We start from the raw sequence: 19,363 nt of genomic DNA on the forward strand, positions 1-19,363 counted from the left end.
CATTAAGGTGATTCCCAATAAACACTAAAAGGATCACAGAATTGAGGACAGTAAGGAATTGTATAAACCATTAATAATGCAATAAAATATAATATAAAAACATAGGGATAGCTGTCAAAACAACAAAGTGCTCACAGGGTTATCAAAGTAAAGTAGTGTTGTTTTCATGCTCACATGGGTATCAAAGTAAAGTAGTGCTGTTTTCAACTATGTAACACCCCAAACCCACCCCATTAGGGGCATTCAGGATCAGTGGGGCAAGTGGGCTGGTCCATCAAGTTTATGACCACAGTTTATGTAGTAAGGTCTACAGGCAGGAACTACCATGGGGCAAGAAGAGAAGGTTAATTATTTCCCTTGTTACCTCCTGTCTGATCAAAGATAGTAAAGTCAGGAAGGTACGTTGCATTCAGAGGTAGCTTATGAGAGAAGCAAAGGAGAGAGGTAAAAAGAAAAAAATGCAAAAATAATGACTGTCAAGACTGAAGATTATAAAGGATTCTGAGGTTAGCAATTCACAGAAGAAAAGTAGGAAAATTTTAAAAACAAGGAGTACAAGCCAATGGGGATACAGTGGCAGGCTGGGAGCAAATAGAAACATAGAATAAAATAAAAAATTAGCAAAAAGGTAAAAAAAAAATCACCACATGGCTACAGTAGTGAGGAAATCCTTTTATGTTGTGCAACTTATGAATAAGAGCATGGCATCTAGGTCCAAGGAGGTCATTATCCCACTGTACTTCACTGTTATCAGACCAATTATAGAGTACAATGCTACCTTCGGTATGTGCCTGACTAGGCATATACAGCAACTAGAATGACCTCAGAGGTTCCTTACAAAAAGAATACAAGACATAACAAACCTGCCTTAAGCAGAGCACCTTAAAGCCCTTTCCCTCTACTCAGTCTTCTATAGATTGCTGAGGGGTGATCTATGCCTGGCTTACAAGGCATGCACAAGCCCCGACACTTAAGAATATCCTGCATATTCATAATTCAAACAGTACCAGAAATACAAGGTCTAAGAACCTGAATTTTGTCTGTAACTTAAACAGAATATGCTGGAGAGACAGATATGTGTCCAGAGACTGACCATCCTATGGAACAGGCTTCCCTTCCATGTGAATCTAGTTTAAACACAACCTAGAGCAGTAGATGAGGAATAGGAAAGTTATGCAGGGCCTGGTGTTTATGCGTCTTATGGACAGAGATAGCCTATAAATGCCTCACCCTCAACACCCTACTTGGATACAGGACATCATTATTCTTTCAGGAAAACTTGGCTAGGAGTAGAAAGATCCCCCTGGGTCATTGGTAACAGACTATGAATCTATAAGCAGCATATGATTGCCAGCACCCTTTACTGTTTGTCTGTTTCTGACTAATAATGCTGGAAGAAACATGGCTGCATTTGCTTTTAGGCAAAGTGAACTAAAAACAACAGTGTCAGTACTTGGAATTAATTGCTTGATCATTGTGTGACATGCTGTATCTCCATTTAAACAAGAAGAAAACTCTCAGGATCTGTGCTAGGGGAGAATGTAGACCCACAGAAGGTACCAGAGTCCCCAAAGAAAAGAACTAGGTGAGAAATATTTCTTAACTGGGAGTTACTGAGTACTCCCAAGATGAATGCAACAGTTTGACTGCCTTGGTCCCTAAGCCCGATAGCTTTATAACATTCTATAATGATTTGGGAAAATAGAATGAAATGTCCAAGTTTGCCACTTATCCAAAGCTCACAGGGGATGAGCTCATAGCAAGTATGGACAAAGCAAGGTTTTTGACAACCCCCAGATCTAACTAAGGATTACAGGAAAATGCACCTTACCCCTGAAAACTAAGACAATATATTAACTACAGCTGAAGATCTCTCACTTTGGGCTTCATGTACCTCTTGCCACTTTTCAAAGGCTCATGGATAATATTCTGAAACCTCACACAAGGTGCTCAGCTGAGTCACATATAGCCAAAATTCAAGTTGTACTGGAATCTTTAAGACAAGCAGAATTTACTGTTAATTCTACCAAAAGTAAGCTTTGTATGGCAGAAGCCAGATATCTAGGATATGTAATTGGAAAACGGGTAATTAAACCCCAAACAGGCAAAACAGAAACTGTTGAGAAGTGGCTGATATGCTATAACAAAACCTGACTGAAGAAATCCTAGCAGGCTACAATAATAATTTATACCTACTTTGATGTCCCCACTCTATGCCAGTAATCAAGGAGCCTGAATCCTCACCACTCGCACTGGAGAGGGACATTCACTTGGAATACAAATGGATGCACTCAGTATTTCCAGGTGCATCAAGCATAATTTCCCTTAAGACCACATAGGGAACACAGTCAGCCCAGAGGCTGGATTTCTCTATATCTGTTTCTCCCCAGATCCCCAGTAAGGATCTCCACTGGCACAGCTGTGTTCAGCACCCTCTCTGTGAAACCAGTGCTTTGTATTCCTGTTCCCAGTAGCTGACACACACACTTTGAGATTTGACTTACACACACACACACACACACACACACACACACACACACACACACACACACACACACACACACACCTGGGAAAGGCTGGCACATGTGTACTAGCTATGGCCCCTCTACCCAGACTATAACTTAGATTCACTGCCACCAGTCAGCTACGATAAGGCTGTTAAAAGGGTATCCAATTATCCTTAGTGAAATTAATATTAATACAAATGGTAATGTTCACCAAACAGCAAGGCTTTCGGGACTAGCACGTTATCACCAAACAAATATATGCAAATACTCTCAAAACATAAATAAGAGGAACAGCTACAATGAGAAGTTTAAATATATTTAATAATAAGTAGTAAAAGAACACAAAAATACTAAATATCTATTTACAGTAAACACCAGAGTTTCAGCCAAAGGAGTTATTAAAAATAGCACTGATGGAAAGTTTTACACAGCTATAGAAAAACAGTACTTCGAATCTCACTATATTTTCCTGGTTGACTAAAAGAATTACTGTTCCCTAGTTAACTTACTTACTACCGCAAGGCAAGATGCTCTGGGTGAGTGGTCCTTGTTGTCAGATACAAGACAGAATGCAGAATGCTGAGAGCAATCTCCTACTAATATCTAAATATTACTTTTGAGTTGATTACACAATGACATCACATCTGGTCATCTGACTCTGTTTCTCACAGTCACCAACACTAAAAGCTGCCAGGATTTAGCACATATAAACTACAATACACACAGATAGAGCTTTGCTCAGATGTGGTGCAGCTGCTGTAAGTCATAAAACCATTTATTTCTTCCTACGGGATCTACCAACTATTCTCTAGCCCAGACATTGTGTCTCTGGGTCCATTCAAAACTGTAGAATAATATCTTTATGGCTTAACCCATAAAGTAATTTAATTTCAGATATATTTTGCAAAGTCAGGTGAATTAAAATTAACCTCTTCACCTCCAGTATATGCTGTTACAATGTATACATTTAAACAGTTACAATAATGCATGTACATCTCTTTTCCTTCCAGCAGGGCACACTGTTGATACATTTTAACACAAACAAACCTCACAAATACATTTTCAGCACAAGCATTTATACAAATCAGTTTGATATACAAATGACATATAATTATTTACAAAATTCCAGCTAGCTGTGATGGCATAAGTTATACATCCATTTCCCTACTTCTCCTGCATAGCTGGCAGTACCTGCTATCATCACATCTCTCCCCCTTTGAAGACTCCAGCTAGTTTCCCAAGTGCCCCTTGAAAAATGTTGCTTGAGAAGAATAAACCTGTCTGCGAATGCATTAGCCCATACCCTGTCTTAAGATTCCATCTGCCTTGGCATTGCTGACCCCACTACAGTGCTGCACTGTCATATCATATTCCTGCAATCCTAGGCTCCACCATAGTAACTTGGGATTTTGCTGGCTGGCTCACTGTAGCCATAGATTCCCCTCAGTCTCCTCTTGCCTTCTACTACAAATACTTAGCACAAGGGCCTCCATATCATGGTAAGATGTTATCATGTTAACATGGTATAATTTGCGCACCTGCCTGATGCCTAGCAGTTCTACCATGTACTTAAAATCACTGACCTTGCTTACTACTTTGAAGTGTCCTTCCCAAGCTGTCTGCAGCTTGTTGTGTCTGACAGGAATGAGAACCATCATCTGCTACCCCACAGCATACTCTCTGGCTTGAGGATTCCTGTCATACTAGACCTTTTTCTGCTGTTGTGCTCCTGCCAGGTTCTCCTTGGCCAAGCCCATGAGCTCCATGAGCCTTGTTCTGAGGTTTAGGATATATGCCACAACAGATTCCTTTTGGGATTCACACTCACCTTCCAACTCATCATGAATCAAATATAAAGGTCCCCTTGTCATATTCCCATGCAGCAACTCAAAGGGTAAAAAACCTGTGGATTCCTGGGGTACCTCTCTGTAAGCAAACAGCAGACGGGACAAATATTTGCCCCGCTCTCACTTAAATCTGTCAACAAATGACTGTAACATGGTCCTTAGTGTAGAGTTTAGCCTCTCTCTCCACAAGACCATTAGTCTGGGGATGTTAGGGGGTGGTCTTTAGGTGCAACACCCCACAGCACTTTCACAGACAAGCCAGCAGGTCTGACATGAAATTGGCACTTCTGTCAGTCAGTATTTCTCTTGGGAACCTACCCTGCTGAAAATCCTCTAGCAAACTATTTGCCACCTTCTCTGCCTCATAATACATCTCTCAGTACACTTTATGCCCATATGACTTGAAAAAGGAATGGCATAGGCTATGGCTAGAAGTGCCAGATGATAGGCTCTAGGCACTACCAACTGCTGTATTATCTCACTCTCTAGCCTGCCATTAGGGGTCCACTCTCTATACAGTAACCCTTTGTTCCAGTATACAGACTCCTCCTTTTCTTGAGAATCAGGTGACTCCCTAGCTACCACCTCAAGCTTTTTAGTGTAGGGTCTAAGAGCTGAGAGCTGTGCATGTCTCAGTTCTACTTTTGTGACTCTTCCCAGCTTCCCTTCCACAGGAAATCTGGTATCCTCTCGCAGAAGCTTGTGGTTCACCTTCAGGCTCACTGCTACAGGGTAGCTTCCTCCCTGAAATAGCCACACCACCAGCCCTGGCTTCAAGTGTGGTGTCTTGCTGGGTCTCCCCCAGGCTACCAGACTCACATGCCTGTCTCCAAGCCTGACTGCATGTAACTCCATGCACACAAGGTGTTACATTATCAAAATCATTCGCTATCAAGACATCTGCAGGGATATCCTCAAACACACCTACTTGCTTGCTTCCTTTTCCACCCTTCCAGTCAAGGTAAACCCTGGCCAAAGCCATTTGGAATGGGGTCACTCCTAAAGCTCTGACGGGAGTGGACTGCCCAAGCAAGTACTGTTCCTGTTTAACCACTGCAGGCATCAAAATGGTTAATTCAGAGGCTGTGTCTCTCTTAGCAGTGGTCTGTTTTACACCCACTAAGATAGGATATAACCTCTTGTGATAGTTTGGTACCCCTGTTATCTCCAGACAACTCAGCACTGGCATACTGTTATTCTCACTTGCTGGCTCCCTCACCTTTTGTTCCCCACCTTGTCTCCATGTACATCTATATGCTACATGGCCCCACTGATTACATTTAAAACATTTAACCTTTGATCCTGGCTGTGTACCTGAACTAGTGGCTTCCCCTGTTAATGGCAAACTCTGTTGGGGTGGTTTAGGCTGCTCACCATTGGTTTCCTTATATCCATGTGCAGCAATAGGTATCCCTTTCGTGTGCAGTGATGCCCTGTTTGCTAAGTAGAGATCCCCTTTCTTCCTCAGCTCATCTGCAGTTACATTCTCGATCTGCCAACCAGAGTCTCATGTCCTCAGGCAAAGTGCTAAGAGCGTGTACCCTCACCAAAAGGTCTGCCAGCCTTTCACAAGTTTTGACCTGACACCCATTCAACCACCTATGAAAATTAGTGCTTAACTCAGCAATATAATCACACGCACTTTCATCTGCAATGCATCTATGCTCACAAAACATTTTTCTGTAAGCTTCAGGTGTTAAAGCATTCAAGTAAACATTTATTTACTATGTCATGGTTTAAAGAATCAGTATCAGACAATTTAGAAACAGCAGTTACAGCTTTACCCATGGAGTAAGGGGGTTAGGAACAGTACCCAGAGCCCTTGGTCAACATTATATTGTTTACATACTCTTTCAAACATATGAATAAGACTATCAAAATTATCACCCCCTGTAAATTGTGGAAGAAATTTACTGACCATTATTGCTTCTGGGGTTCAGTTATTCCCTTCCCCATTACCTCCATGACCTTGGCGAAGGGTCAGCATCTCCCTCTCATGCTGATGCTGCTTCTCATTTTCTTCAGTCTCCAAAAGCTGCAGTCTCTCTGCTGAGTCTAATTCCAAATGTTTTGCTTATAGTTCAAGTCTCTTTAACTCCAGATGGGTTTTAAGTCTTCTGAGGAAAAGTTGAACCATCCTGTTTCTGAGGGCTGCAAATCCCCATCACCGAACTAGTTGTCCTCCTGGGTGCTAGTCTGAGCTGCAACTAAGACTGAAATCATGTTCTCTTTAGTCAGGTTGGCATATACCAATCCTTTGGCTTTGCACAACTTAGCTAACTGGTTCCTTGTCAGCTTTCCATAATCCTCTGCTGACATCCTTGCCTGCTCTTCCTGACTATCTAAACTAACAAATAATAAATAAATAAATAAAAACTGTTGTGATATGAAACTCTGAATGTTCACCTTGTGGCTGCTTGAGAGCACACACCTTTAGTGACAACTGCTTACAGGCTACAGAAGTTCAATATCCACACCATTGCTTACCAATATGTGATGGTCCTACCACTGCCAACAATATGTGACATCTGCACTCTGGGCGGTAAGCAAGGAGCCTGAATTCTCACCACTGACACTGGAGAGGGACATTCACTTGGAATATAAATGGATACACTCGGTATTTCCAGATGCAGACCTCTCTGCATCAAGTACAATTTCCCTTAAGAGCGCACAGGGAACACAGTCAGCCCAGGGGCTGGATTTCTCTATATCCGTCCCTCCCCCAGGTCCCCAATAAGGATTTCCACTGGAACATCTGTGTTCAGCGCCTTCTTTGTGAAACCAGTGCTTCATGTCCCTGCTTCCTGTAGCCAATACTCACACACTTTGAGATTTGATTTGCAGACACACACACACACACACACACACACACACACACACACACACACCTGGGAAAGGCTGACGCAGGTTTACTAGCTATGCCCCCTTCTGTCCAGACCATATGGTAGTTTCACTGCCACCAGTCATTCACTATAAGACACTTAAAAGGGTATCTAATTATTCTGAGTGAAATTAATATTTATATAAATGGTAACGTTGACTAAACAGAAAGGTTTTCAGGAATGGCCACAGTTATCACCAAATAAATATATGCAAATACTCTTAAAACTTAAATATTTTATTAAAAGGACCAGCCACAATGAGAAGTTTAAATATATTTAATAATAAATAGTAAAATAACATGAAAATACAAAATATATATTTACAGTAAACACCAGAGTTTCAGCACAGGATATATTAAAAATAACACCAATGGAATGTTTCACACAGTTATAGAAAATCAGTAATGCTAATCTCGCTATATTTTCCTGATTGACTGAAAGAATTACTGTTCCTATTTAAGTTATTTACTACCACAAGGCAAGATGTTGTGGTGAGCAGTCCTTGCTGTCAGATCCAAGACAGAATGCAGAATGTTAAGAGCAATCTCCTACTAATATCTAAACATTATTTTTGAGGTGACTACACAATGGGATCACATCTGGTCATTTGACTCTGCTTCCCACACTCACCAATACTAGAAGATGATAGAGTTTAGTACCTATTTGCTACAATACACACAGATAGAGCTTTGCTCAGATGTGGTGCAGCTGCTGGAAGTCATAAAACCATAAAACCATTTCACTCTTCCTACAGGAGCTGCCAACTATTCTCTATCCCAGACATTGTGTCTCTGGCTCCATTCAAAACTGTGGGATAACATCTTTACTGTGAAATATTTTGCAAAATTGGGTGCAGCGGTTAGTGTTGCCGCCTCACAGCAAGAGGTTCTCCAGTTCAATCCTCGGCTGGGGTGCCTTCTGTGCAGAGTCTGCATGTCCTCCCTGTGGTTGCGTGGGATTCCTCTGGGTGCTCTTGTTTCCTCCCACATCCCAAAGACATGCTGTAAGTGGATTGGACACTCTAAATTGGCCCTAGGTGTGAGTGTGTGTGTGTGTGTGTGTGTGTGTGTGTGTGTGTGTGTACCTTCTGTGAAAGGTTGGGCACCAGGCTGGCAACTCAACACTGTAAAAAACTCCACTGCCAATCATGAGCGGACAGGTGATCCGCTGTGGCAACCTCTAACCAGGAAAAAGCCGAAAGAAGAAGAAGATATATTTTGCAAAGTCAGGTGGATTAAGATTAATTTCTTCACTTCCACTATATGGTGTTACAATTTATACATGTAAACATTTACAATAATGCATGTACATCTCTTTTCCTTACAGTAGGGCACACTGTTGATATATTTTAACACATGCAAACCTCACAAATACATTTTCAGCACAAGCATCTGTACAAATCAGTTTGATATACAAGTAAGATATAATCATTTACAAAACTCCAGCTAGCTGTGCTGGCATAAGATATACATCCACTACCCTACTTCACCTGGCATGGCTGGCAGTGCCTCCTATCATCACACCTACCTTTGGTAGCATAGACTGTCCTCTAAGAGACTTTATAAATGGCAAAAGTCCCATCCAGGTAAGGTGAACTGTCACTGTAGGTAAGACTTTTAATCAATGGAATCCCATTTTGAGGTCATAGCCAGTATTAGATGACTCAACTTTCGTAAGCCTTTTGTCATCTGCACTGATGCATCAGATGGGCTAGGAGCTGTACTTTCTCAGAATGTAGGTGGTGGAGAATAGCCAGTTTGCTGTTTCAGCAGAAAATTAAGTAAGGTTGAGATGATGTGCTCTATCTTAGAGTTAGAGTGCTTCACCATTAAATGGGCACTCACTTTGTTACAATGATATTTATTTGGTCATAGCTTCATGTTAATCACTAATCATATACCCTTGCAATAGCTAAATAAACATAAGTATGTCAACAGCAAATTAGGCAGATGGACTTTGTCCCTGCAAACCTTCAAACTTATGATCAAACATCAAACACAAGCCGAGTAACACAAACACCAGTGTGGATGTATTATCCAGGTTTTATAACCATCCTAAGAAGAATAGAAATGAGGGTTCTACACAGAGAGGTAATTGTGTCATATTAGATACTAAAAGGATGTGAACATGCTGTTTTCTTCTATAAAAATTCTATTTTATTATGAAAATGCTGCTTTTCTATGAAAATACTGTTTCCATGTTGATGCACCTTACTCTAGTGATGTACTGTACAGCACCACCAATGATCACTTATTACCTCTTTCATGCTTAGTTAACTTACTTGTGATATACCAACCTTAATAACTTTTTTAAAAAAAAATCATATTTATGTTTACTGAGAACTGTAGCAGGTGATAACACATGAACTCCATGTGGTCAACATACGTTCTTCTTTAGCAAATTATCAGAGAATCTGATTTTTTAACTTCATTTCCCCTGTTGTGGATGACAACAATCTCTAAGCATTTCTGTTTTCAAATAACTTTTCAATTCTTTTCATCAGAAGGTGCTAATTATGGTAACAGTATGTTTTAAAATATTTAACCTTATTATTCAAACTACAGGAAGCATGCTGCATTTTCAGAGTAGACCAACCAATGTATTTGCCTACAAAACTGCTACTGGCTTACAGTTATTCATGCATTCATAGATTCATAGAGTTTACAAGACAGAATCAGTCCATGGGCCATAGTCACCTGGCTAGTACCCATCCTCACAAGGCACCTCCTGCCTTCAGAATGGGAAAAACAGGTCAGACGGGATAAATTGCGGATGCTCATCCAGTTGTTAAGGTCGGCCTTAAAGAAAGTAAAGGTATCATGCTGTTTTCTATGTAACAGAAGATTACTCCAGAGATGGAAAAGCATTGAGTGATACTGCAGTCTTTCCAGCATGCCTCATTTATGTATTGTTGGAAATTCAGCTCTTTAGTTTGAGCGTCTGTAGAGAAGTTTGTTTTTGAAAGTGTAGGAGATTAAGGAAGATTGGGTCCTAAACAGCAGATAATGCTAGACATAAATCACATTGTAGGAGTCTGTAGGAGACAAACTATAGGGACAGAGACTTTCTTGGTAGTTGAGGGTCTTTAGCTCAGTGATATTTTACGTTTGGAACCTCTGGGTTCATTCTAGCTTTGTGATATGCTTAAATTCATACTAAAAGGGGCATTATAGTCTATAAATGTTCAGATCATAGCACAATGCAGAGGAATAATAACTTTTCTTTTGCTCTGTCTGAGATACCTATTCATTATTAACTAAGCCAGATAAAAGTATTTTCTGACTACTGCTACTACATAGTATTCAAAGGATATGGAAATGTACATGAAGGTGTTGAGATCTCTGATGACTGTACCAGTCTGGAGAGAGGTACCATGTTTTGTTTTTGTAAACTGCAATCAAAATTTGCTTACCAAAGGCAACAATACTACATTTCTCTCCCTCTAACTTCTGATTTATATGGATGAACTTTGTTATGTATAGCCTTGTTAGTATAATCTTGATTGTATATGTTACTGTCACTGTATTAATGTTATTACTGCTTTATTTTATCCACTGGAGCTTTTCTCCCTGGGTCTCTACTGAAAATGGACATATATCCAGCTAGACTAGCCTGGTTGACAAATGTAAAATAAATAAATAAATAAAATGAACTCTTGCTGTAGTAACATAGTAGCAGATCCTGAGTGAGGTTAATGACCACATCCAAGCTGCAGGCATCAGCAAATTTAGTTAGCCATATGTCTAGGCTAGTGGTTTGGAGATCTAAGAAGTAGCTGTCAAATAAAAAGGGTCCCATTAGTGAGGTCTGAGGAATGTTACTAATCAGAAGCATAGCTGGGCCTACCAGCACCCTGTACCAGTACCACAAACCAGCAGCCTCCCACCCATAGCTCTTCAAGTGAAGAGCAAAAACAAACTTCACTGCATTATTAAGCTGATCTCTTTATTTTAGAGACTGTCTTTTTGTTAGATCCACACTCACATACACACACAGACAGACACACAGACACACACACACACACACACACACACACACACACACACAAACACACACAGACACACACACAAACACATATATGCACACACATATGCACACACACACACACACACACACACACACACACACACACACACACACACACACGCACACACACACACGCACACCCACACACACTGCTCATTCATTTAAGAGAAACAACAACAAAAAAAATGATGTTCTTTTTACTGGCATACCAGTCAGTTGACCAGATGTATGACTTGCCCCAGCCGTTCAGATCCTATTTCTCTGCCCTACACCAGATTCTGTTTTTGCTCTGCACATATAACTATATCTATAAATTTTTTTTTTTTAAATTGTAGCACACTGCTTGCTACAAATGTAGTTAACAGTTACTACAGTTTATTCCCTGCCTGGACAGAGTGCTATAGTGTTCATATATTAGTTTAAAAAATAAGTCTTCTTTTAAACTGTAGGAAACTGCTTAAAACAAATGTCACTACAGTATATACTCTGCCTGTCTATGGCGCTCATATCTTGACACGGAGTGCTGCAGTGCTCAGATTTCACCACAAATGCAATATCGACTTTTAAAAGCTGGTAGTGCACTAAAGAGAAGGGCATCGTCATGAACGATGGCCAATCATGCCCCCAACCCTTTGCACCAAGGGAAATTGCCCCGTCACCCTACCCTAGTTTTGCTTCTGCTACTAATCATATTTTACCTTTATGAAGTGATACCTGCTACTTTAATTATATGGATTCTGTCTGTCAGCCAGTTAACTATCCAGTGTTTAATACTATGTGCAATTCCAGCATGGGAAATAGTGTCAAAGGCCTTGGCCAAAGCCAGGCATGCTGCATGAATTGCATGGCTGCTGTCTAGAGCTACAATGATCTTCCCAAAGAAGTTCACTAAATGAAGTAGATATGCTGTCCCTTTGACAAAGCTAAATCACTGCAGGTTATATCAACGTTATGAAATTAAATATAATATAGTCCATGGCTTTGCAAACTAGGCTTATTAGGCTGATGGAATTATAGCTCCCTGGATCTGATATGGGGGACCACTTTATGCAAAAGTATAATGATAATCATTTTTTCATACCTCAATAATATACCTTGTGGCTAAGCTTAAATTGAACAGTTTTAGGAAGGGTTGAAAGAGATACTGTTTAGTGTTGTTGATAAAACAGCCAGGGAAATTGTTGGGGCACAAATGAGGTGGCATTTTTGTTTTAGATAGTGCACAGTTAGGACATGTGCCATAATAACATTGGGAGAAGGAAGGCTCTCTGGAATGTGTGGAACTTCAACGAATGTTTCTGTTGCGAAGTTACCACTAAATGTATCTGTGGCTCTGTTGTTAATATAATTGCAGATGCATTTAGTGATCACAATAGGGTCACAGAGTGAGTAATAATATTATTACATAACTCCGAGTACTTCTGTGTATTATTTCTTAATCATCTGATGTATGCTTATCTTGACTTTAGATACTAATTTTAATTTATGATTTACTTTGAACTAAATTATGGTATGTTTCAGATTTTTGTTGACTTTTATAGTCTTTAATGTGAGAAGATCGTGATTTATCAGAGGCCTTATTTTTGTTCTTTTTTTGTAGAATTTATTAATGCTGGTATTCCTCCAACGTGGCTGATTTTTATTTTCCCAAATATACTGGGTACTAATTGAGATCACTTGGTTTATGCACTTTGTTAGACTGGAGTAAAATTAGCTGGCATAAGTGACATCTGTCTGGTTAAGTGACTTGCTCAAGGACACATAGGAGGCAAATGAAGCCTGAAGAATCAAACCCTCTACCTCAAGAAATGCTCATAGCCTTCATCTTCTGCATTAACTGACAGTCTTTATTATATAGTTCTGATGGATATGTCTTCTAAAGTCCTTGAATTTAGAGATGTTTATTGCAATGGGTTCTGATGCCCTAAGGGAGAAAATTACTGATTTGTAATCAGATTTGACAAGAGATGAGGATACCATAAGGATGAGGTCAAGAGGATTTTGACCCCTAGTGGGCTGGTACAAGGAAGGTAACATTTACTAACTTTAGGAATGTTTGGGTGCACCCAGCCTTTGTGGTATAGGTGCTCCAGTTAATTGATGGCTAATAGAATTCCCTCATCAAAAAGGTATTTTTATTTCTGGTTAATTCAGTAGGCACATTTGAAAATCTTTTATGGTTCTCTTAGGACATGGAAGGTGACTATAGCAAGCTATAAATTGATAATTTTTATTGTTTGGGATAATGTGAAGTTCAAGAGGTACTAAGTTCTGTTTGTGGGTCATGGGAAATCTTTGTGCATTTAAATGGGGCTCCCCTGAATTTTCTAACATGCATGCATGCAAGATAGTTGCTGAACTCTGGTAAAGAGGGAGCTGCTATGTCTGTTCAGTGAAACTAAGTCCTGATGCAACACAGTAATGAATGTGTTCAAGTTGCAGAAGAACCTCAAGATATAGCAATTTGTTAAGACCTCTGGCACTGAGCAGAGCAACATTGCAGTGGATAAGACTGGAATTTACTGCATACATTTTTGTTATGTTGAGCTGTCCAGAAAGCAAGCTTTGCTTAAAAGAGGCACTGGTGAGCATAGGGTAACTGTGCCTGATGATGAAGTCACCAGTTCCTAGGACATTTTTACATGGACACTCTGACAGTGAAGGCAGAAGGTCTGGGGTCTGCAGCCTGGTGACTCAATGAGTTATGCAAGTATGATAGAGTTGTATTAGTGGACTGCTGCAGAGGGTCTTTTGTCCTGATTCTTGGGGGTTTGTGAAGTGATATTTTTTACTACAGCATATGTTGCTTTAGTCTGATCTTGTGATATGAATGAACTTATGTTTTGCTTATGGACTGTCTGTGTAAGTGAGACGGTGACCTCCAAGTTACAAAGATAATTGCACTTCTCATACATCATGTCATAATGGTCCTTGTGAATGGGTTGTCTGTAAACATTTAGGCAGTTCCTGCACTGTCTCAGACCACCAAATGCAATGAAACTGGTAACAGAAGGGACAGGGGTAGACTGGGCTTTCATGTTTGCTGGGGGGGGGGGTTCAAATTACTGAGGCCAGGAATGATATACTGAACCAGTTTTGTCAATAGGCAGAGAATATATGCTTGGTATATAAGCCATGCTGAGATGAAGATGAGTTAACACTGATTCAACAGCTACTTAAACCTACAGTGAATAAATTGTATAGTACTGTTTAATCCAAGAGCAGTACACAGTGTCTGGTACAGCACATGTATACAGTAGAAAAACAATTGTATGAGAGATGAAGACAGTGTAAAATAAACACAGCACACAACTATATCGTTTGGTACAGAATACAATTGCAATAGGAAGAGAACAATTCAGAAATTACATATAAAAATAGGATGAGGCTGAACAAGTAGTAAATATTTTACACAGTACACTCTAGAATAGCATGATCCAGTGATCCCAGCAGTACCACTGGGGCACACTCAACACACTTCAGACTCAGTACCAACAGAAACACATAACACACCTCAGACTCACTACCAATGGAAACACAAAACACACCTCAGACTCACTAGCAGCAGAACTCAAAAAGCCAAATGCAGTGCTGCTATCAGTTGAGGCAGGAGACTCACGTAAACATAAAAGAGAGCAATCCAAATCCAAGTGTGTGACCCTCCAGTGGCAATGAAACGAAAAGCAGAGATTCAAAGGAACTTCAAATAAGATGCATTCATAAAAAATAATAAAGTTTATTCCAATGAGTGAGCGCTTTCGCCAAAGGCTTCTTCAGACTCTTAAAACAATGAATAAAACTGTTTGAATCATTTTTAAACCATCCTTAAGCTTCCTATTGGACATTACAAATTGATATGTCACATGTTATCTTGTCTTAAAGGAACAGATACTCAAAAAAGTTAACATAGTTAAATGCAACAATATTTAGAAGGAATACTTCCATCCAAATATACAATTAATGATCAGAATGTCCATGCAAATAAGTAAAAATATGCATATACCCTGATACATTCTAAAAATAAAAGGAGCATTGTGCTTGGTCCTATATCATTCTACAATCATTAAAAACTGTTGCTACATTCATTAAAAACCCTGAACATTCTCTCTCCTCATGGTGTTAAAAACATTAAAATCCTTAGATAAACAGCAAGTTTTATCGCGTTTCAATATCTAGCATCTCTACTAAGATAGTGGTGTGTCGAATGCAACTTTGCATATATCAGGTTAAAAAATTAATATAGCGAGAACTCTGTACTAAAAATGTAAGCATACCTTTACCACAAAACAACATAGCGAATATAATGTATTTCGCGATGTGCCTCATCAAGGAGTCAGACCTCATCATATCGGTGAAAGGCTGTTGTCCAAGATTAAAAATTCCACAAATAGGAACCTCTTAGATTCCACGTAAAACAAACTGTTTACAAGTTGTAAAGTGCCGTGTGCTGTAGGAACTCTGAATGCAATTGAGTACAACCTAACTTCATGCGCTATGGTAACTCAACGGTGAGCACGTTCTAAGCATCTAAGTACTGAACAACAGAAACAATGTTTAAATTTCTAAGAAAAAAGGTGAGCCTATATTCGTGCTGTCCTGTGCCTAAAATAGACAGTATTTGTAAGCACGATTATGCCCTAGAAGCATATATTGATCACAAAGTGTCACTATTTAAAACAATGAAACGTGTACATATTAATGAGTACACTTATTAAAGTGTTCGCTGAACATGGCAGAGATGGCATTAACTAATACAAAATAAAAAGATAAAACAGATAAATAGTGGAATGCTAGGCGTAACACATAAAAATTGACACAATAAAGCTTGAAATTAGCACAAAGCACACATATAATAATACCTAAGTATAAAGCTCCATAGATGATAGGGTCCCTAACTAGTAAAAAGCAACTACTTCCATGTACATAGTTGGTGCTAAATATAACAACATTCTAAGTTAAAAGGTCAAATGAAAATGTGAAGAGATAAACAATCCAACAATACTAAGCCTGTACCTAATGATAAAACAAAACTATCTATTGATGTATGGGTACCTAGCTCAGTCGCAAAATAAATTCCAGCTACAGTGAACAAATATATAGACGTATATGCATGCTTGTATATACATGTGTATATATTTACACACATGCATGTGTAAATTATGCCCAATAACCACTAATATATTGAGGTGGTGATAGGAGGGGATGAAAAACATACTAGTATGTGAGGTATGGGCTCAGAAGTAAGGCTAAAACAAGAAAGCCGAACATATCCAAAGGTCCATCAGTTCCTGGGATTTGATACTAAGAACACATCTACTTGTGGCTATAAAGCTCAGAACATTAATACTATGAAAATAATTATATTCAGTCTACAAGGACTGATTCTTACACTGATTTACTATAAGAGTGACATCAATACGTAGTTTTAAAATTACCTTACTACTCTATTTAGGTAATAGTAGGTTAAGTCATCTTCGTAGTCTTCTACTTCTTAAAAATGGTTTGAGTTGCACTTTATCATTAAGCCCTGGTGACCTATCAGACCTTAGTCTGATAATCCAACGTGACTTCTGAGCCCATACCTCACATACTAGTATGTTTTTCATCCCCTCCTATCACCACCTCAATATATTAGTGGTTATTGGGCATAGTTTACACATGCATGTGTGTAAATATATACACATGTATATACAAGCATGCATATACGTCTATATATTTGTTCACTGTAGCTGGAATTTATTTTGCGACTGAGCTAGGTACCCCATACATCAATAGATAGTTTTGTTTTATCATTAGGTACAGGCTTAGTATTGTTGCGGATTGTTTATCTCTTCACATTTTTCATTTGACCTTTTAACTTAGAATGTTGTTATATTTAGCACCAACTATGTACATGGAAGTAGTTGCTTTTTACTAGTTAGGGACCCTATCATCTATGGAGCTTTATACTTAGGTATTATTATATGTGTGATTTGTGCTAATTTCAAGCTTTATTGTGTCAATGTTTATGTGTTACGCCTAGCATTCCACTATTTATCTGTTTTTATCTTTTATTTTGTATTAGTTAATGCCATCTCTGCCATGTTCAGCTTAACACTTTAATAAGTGTACTCATTAATATGTACACGCTTTCATTGTTTTAAATAGTGACACTTTGTGATCAATATATGCTTCTAGGGCATAATCGTGCTTACAAATACTGTCTATTTTAGGCACAGGACAGCACGAATATAGGCTCACCTTTTTCTTAGAAATTTAAACATTGTTTCTGTTGTTCAGTACTTAGATGCTTAGAACGTGCTCACCGCACGTTGAGTTACCATAGCGCATGAAGTTAGGTTGTACTCAATTGCATTCAGAGTTCCTACAGCACACGGCACTTTACAACTTGTAAACAGTTTGTTTTACGTGGAATCTAAGAGGTTCCTATTTGTGGAATTTTTAATCTTGGACAACAGCCTTTCACCGATATGATGAGGTCTGACTCCTTGATGAGGCACATCGCGAAATACATTATATTCGCTATGTTGTTTTGTGGTAAAGGTACGCTTACATTTTTAGTACAGAGTTCTCGCTATATTAATTTTTTAACCTGATATATGCAAAGTTGCATTCGACACACCACTATCTTAGTAGAGATGCTAGATATTGAAACGCGATAAAACTTGCTGTTTATCTAAGGATTTTAATGTTTTTAACACCATGAGGAGAGAGAATGTTCAGGGTTTTTAATGAATGTAGCAACAGTTTTTAATGATTGTAGAATGATATAGGACCAAGCACAATGCTCCTTTTATTTTTAGAATGTATCAGGGTATATGCATATTTTTTACTTATTTGCATGGACATTCTGATCATTAATTGTATATTTGGATGGAAGTATTCCTTCTAAATATTGTTGCATTTAACTATGTTAACTTTTTTGAGTATCTGTTCCTTTAAGACAAGATAACATGTGACATATCAATTTGTAATGTCCAATAGGAAGCTTAAGGATGGTTTAAAAATGATTCAAACAGTTTTATTCATTGTTTTAAGAGTCTGAAGAAGCCTTTGGCGAAAGCGCTCACTCATTGGAATAAACTTTATTATTTTTTATGAATGCATCTTATTTGAAGTTCCTTTGAATCTCTGCTTTTCGTTTCATTGCCACTGGAGGGTCACACACTTGGATTTGGATTGCTCACTAGCAGCAGAAACATAGAACACACCTCAGACTCACTACCAACAGAAACACGCAACACACCTCAGACTTGCTATCAACAGAAACACACAACACACTTCAGACTCACTACCAACAGAAACATACAACACTCCTCAGACTCTCTACCAACAGAAACACGCAACACACTTCAGAGTCGCTACCAAGAGAATGAAGACACATTGCCTTGGATGCCACAAAACACATGCCTCAATGTGCTCAGATGCCACTCAGGGATTGGTTCCAAAACGCCACAAAGCGAATGCTTCAGAGTCACTAGGCTTAGATAACACACAACTGTTTATAGGATTTATCAGACTTGGTTGCCACATGCTGAGATGCAGCCAAATCTAGTTATTGTCAATAGCTAACTCTGACCAGCCAAAGAGTCAGATAAAGCTCCAGAAAAAAAAATCACTTGCAATGCAACAACAAACAGGAAAATACAAGAGTCTGGCTTTAATGCATATTAAAACTTTCTCTAAAATGTTGATACAGGTGTAAAATATGACATGAAATGCTAGTTTTCAGACATAAATTGTTCCAGACCTTCATCAGGCATAAAAAGAAAATATAAATAGCAACAGATGTTGGTGATGGCTGTAAAGTGGTATGAAGACAGTAAGGAGTTATTACAACTACAACAACAATTTAAATAACAATTTGAACAACTGATATTTGGGCAGCAAATACATTTTGTAAACAAACAGCAACATTCAAGACAGTGCAGGCAAGCTGGGAGTAGTGAGTTACAATAAACAAACAGCAGTGTGTATGTGTATACACACACACACACGCACATGTGTATATATATATATATATATATGTGTGTGTGTGTGTATGTATGCGTGTGTGTGTGTGTGTGTGTGTGTGTGTGTGTGTGTGTGTGTGTGTGTGTGT

Source organism: Protopterus annectens, chromosome 4.part1 (assembly GCF_019279795.1).
Source record: "Protopterus annectens isolate FY-2018-M chromosome 4.part1, PAN1.0, whole genome shotgun sequence".
Classification (NCBI taxonomy): Eukaryota; Metazoa; Chordata; order Ceratodontiformes; family Protopteridae; genus Protopterus; species Protopterus annectens.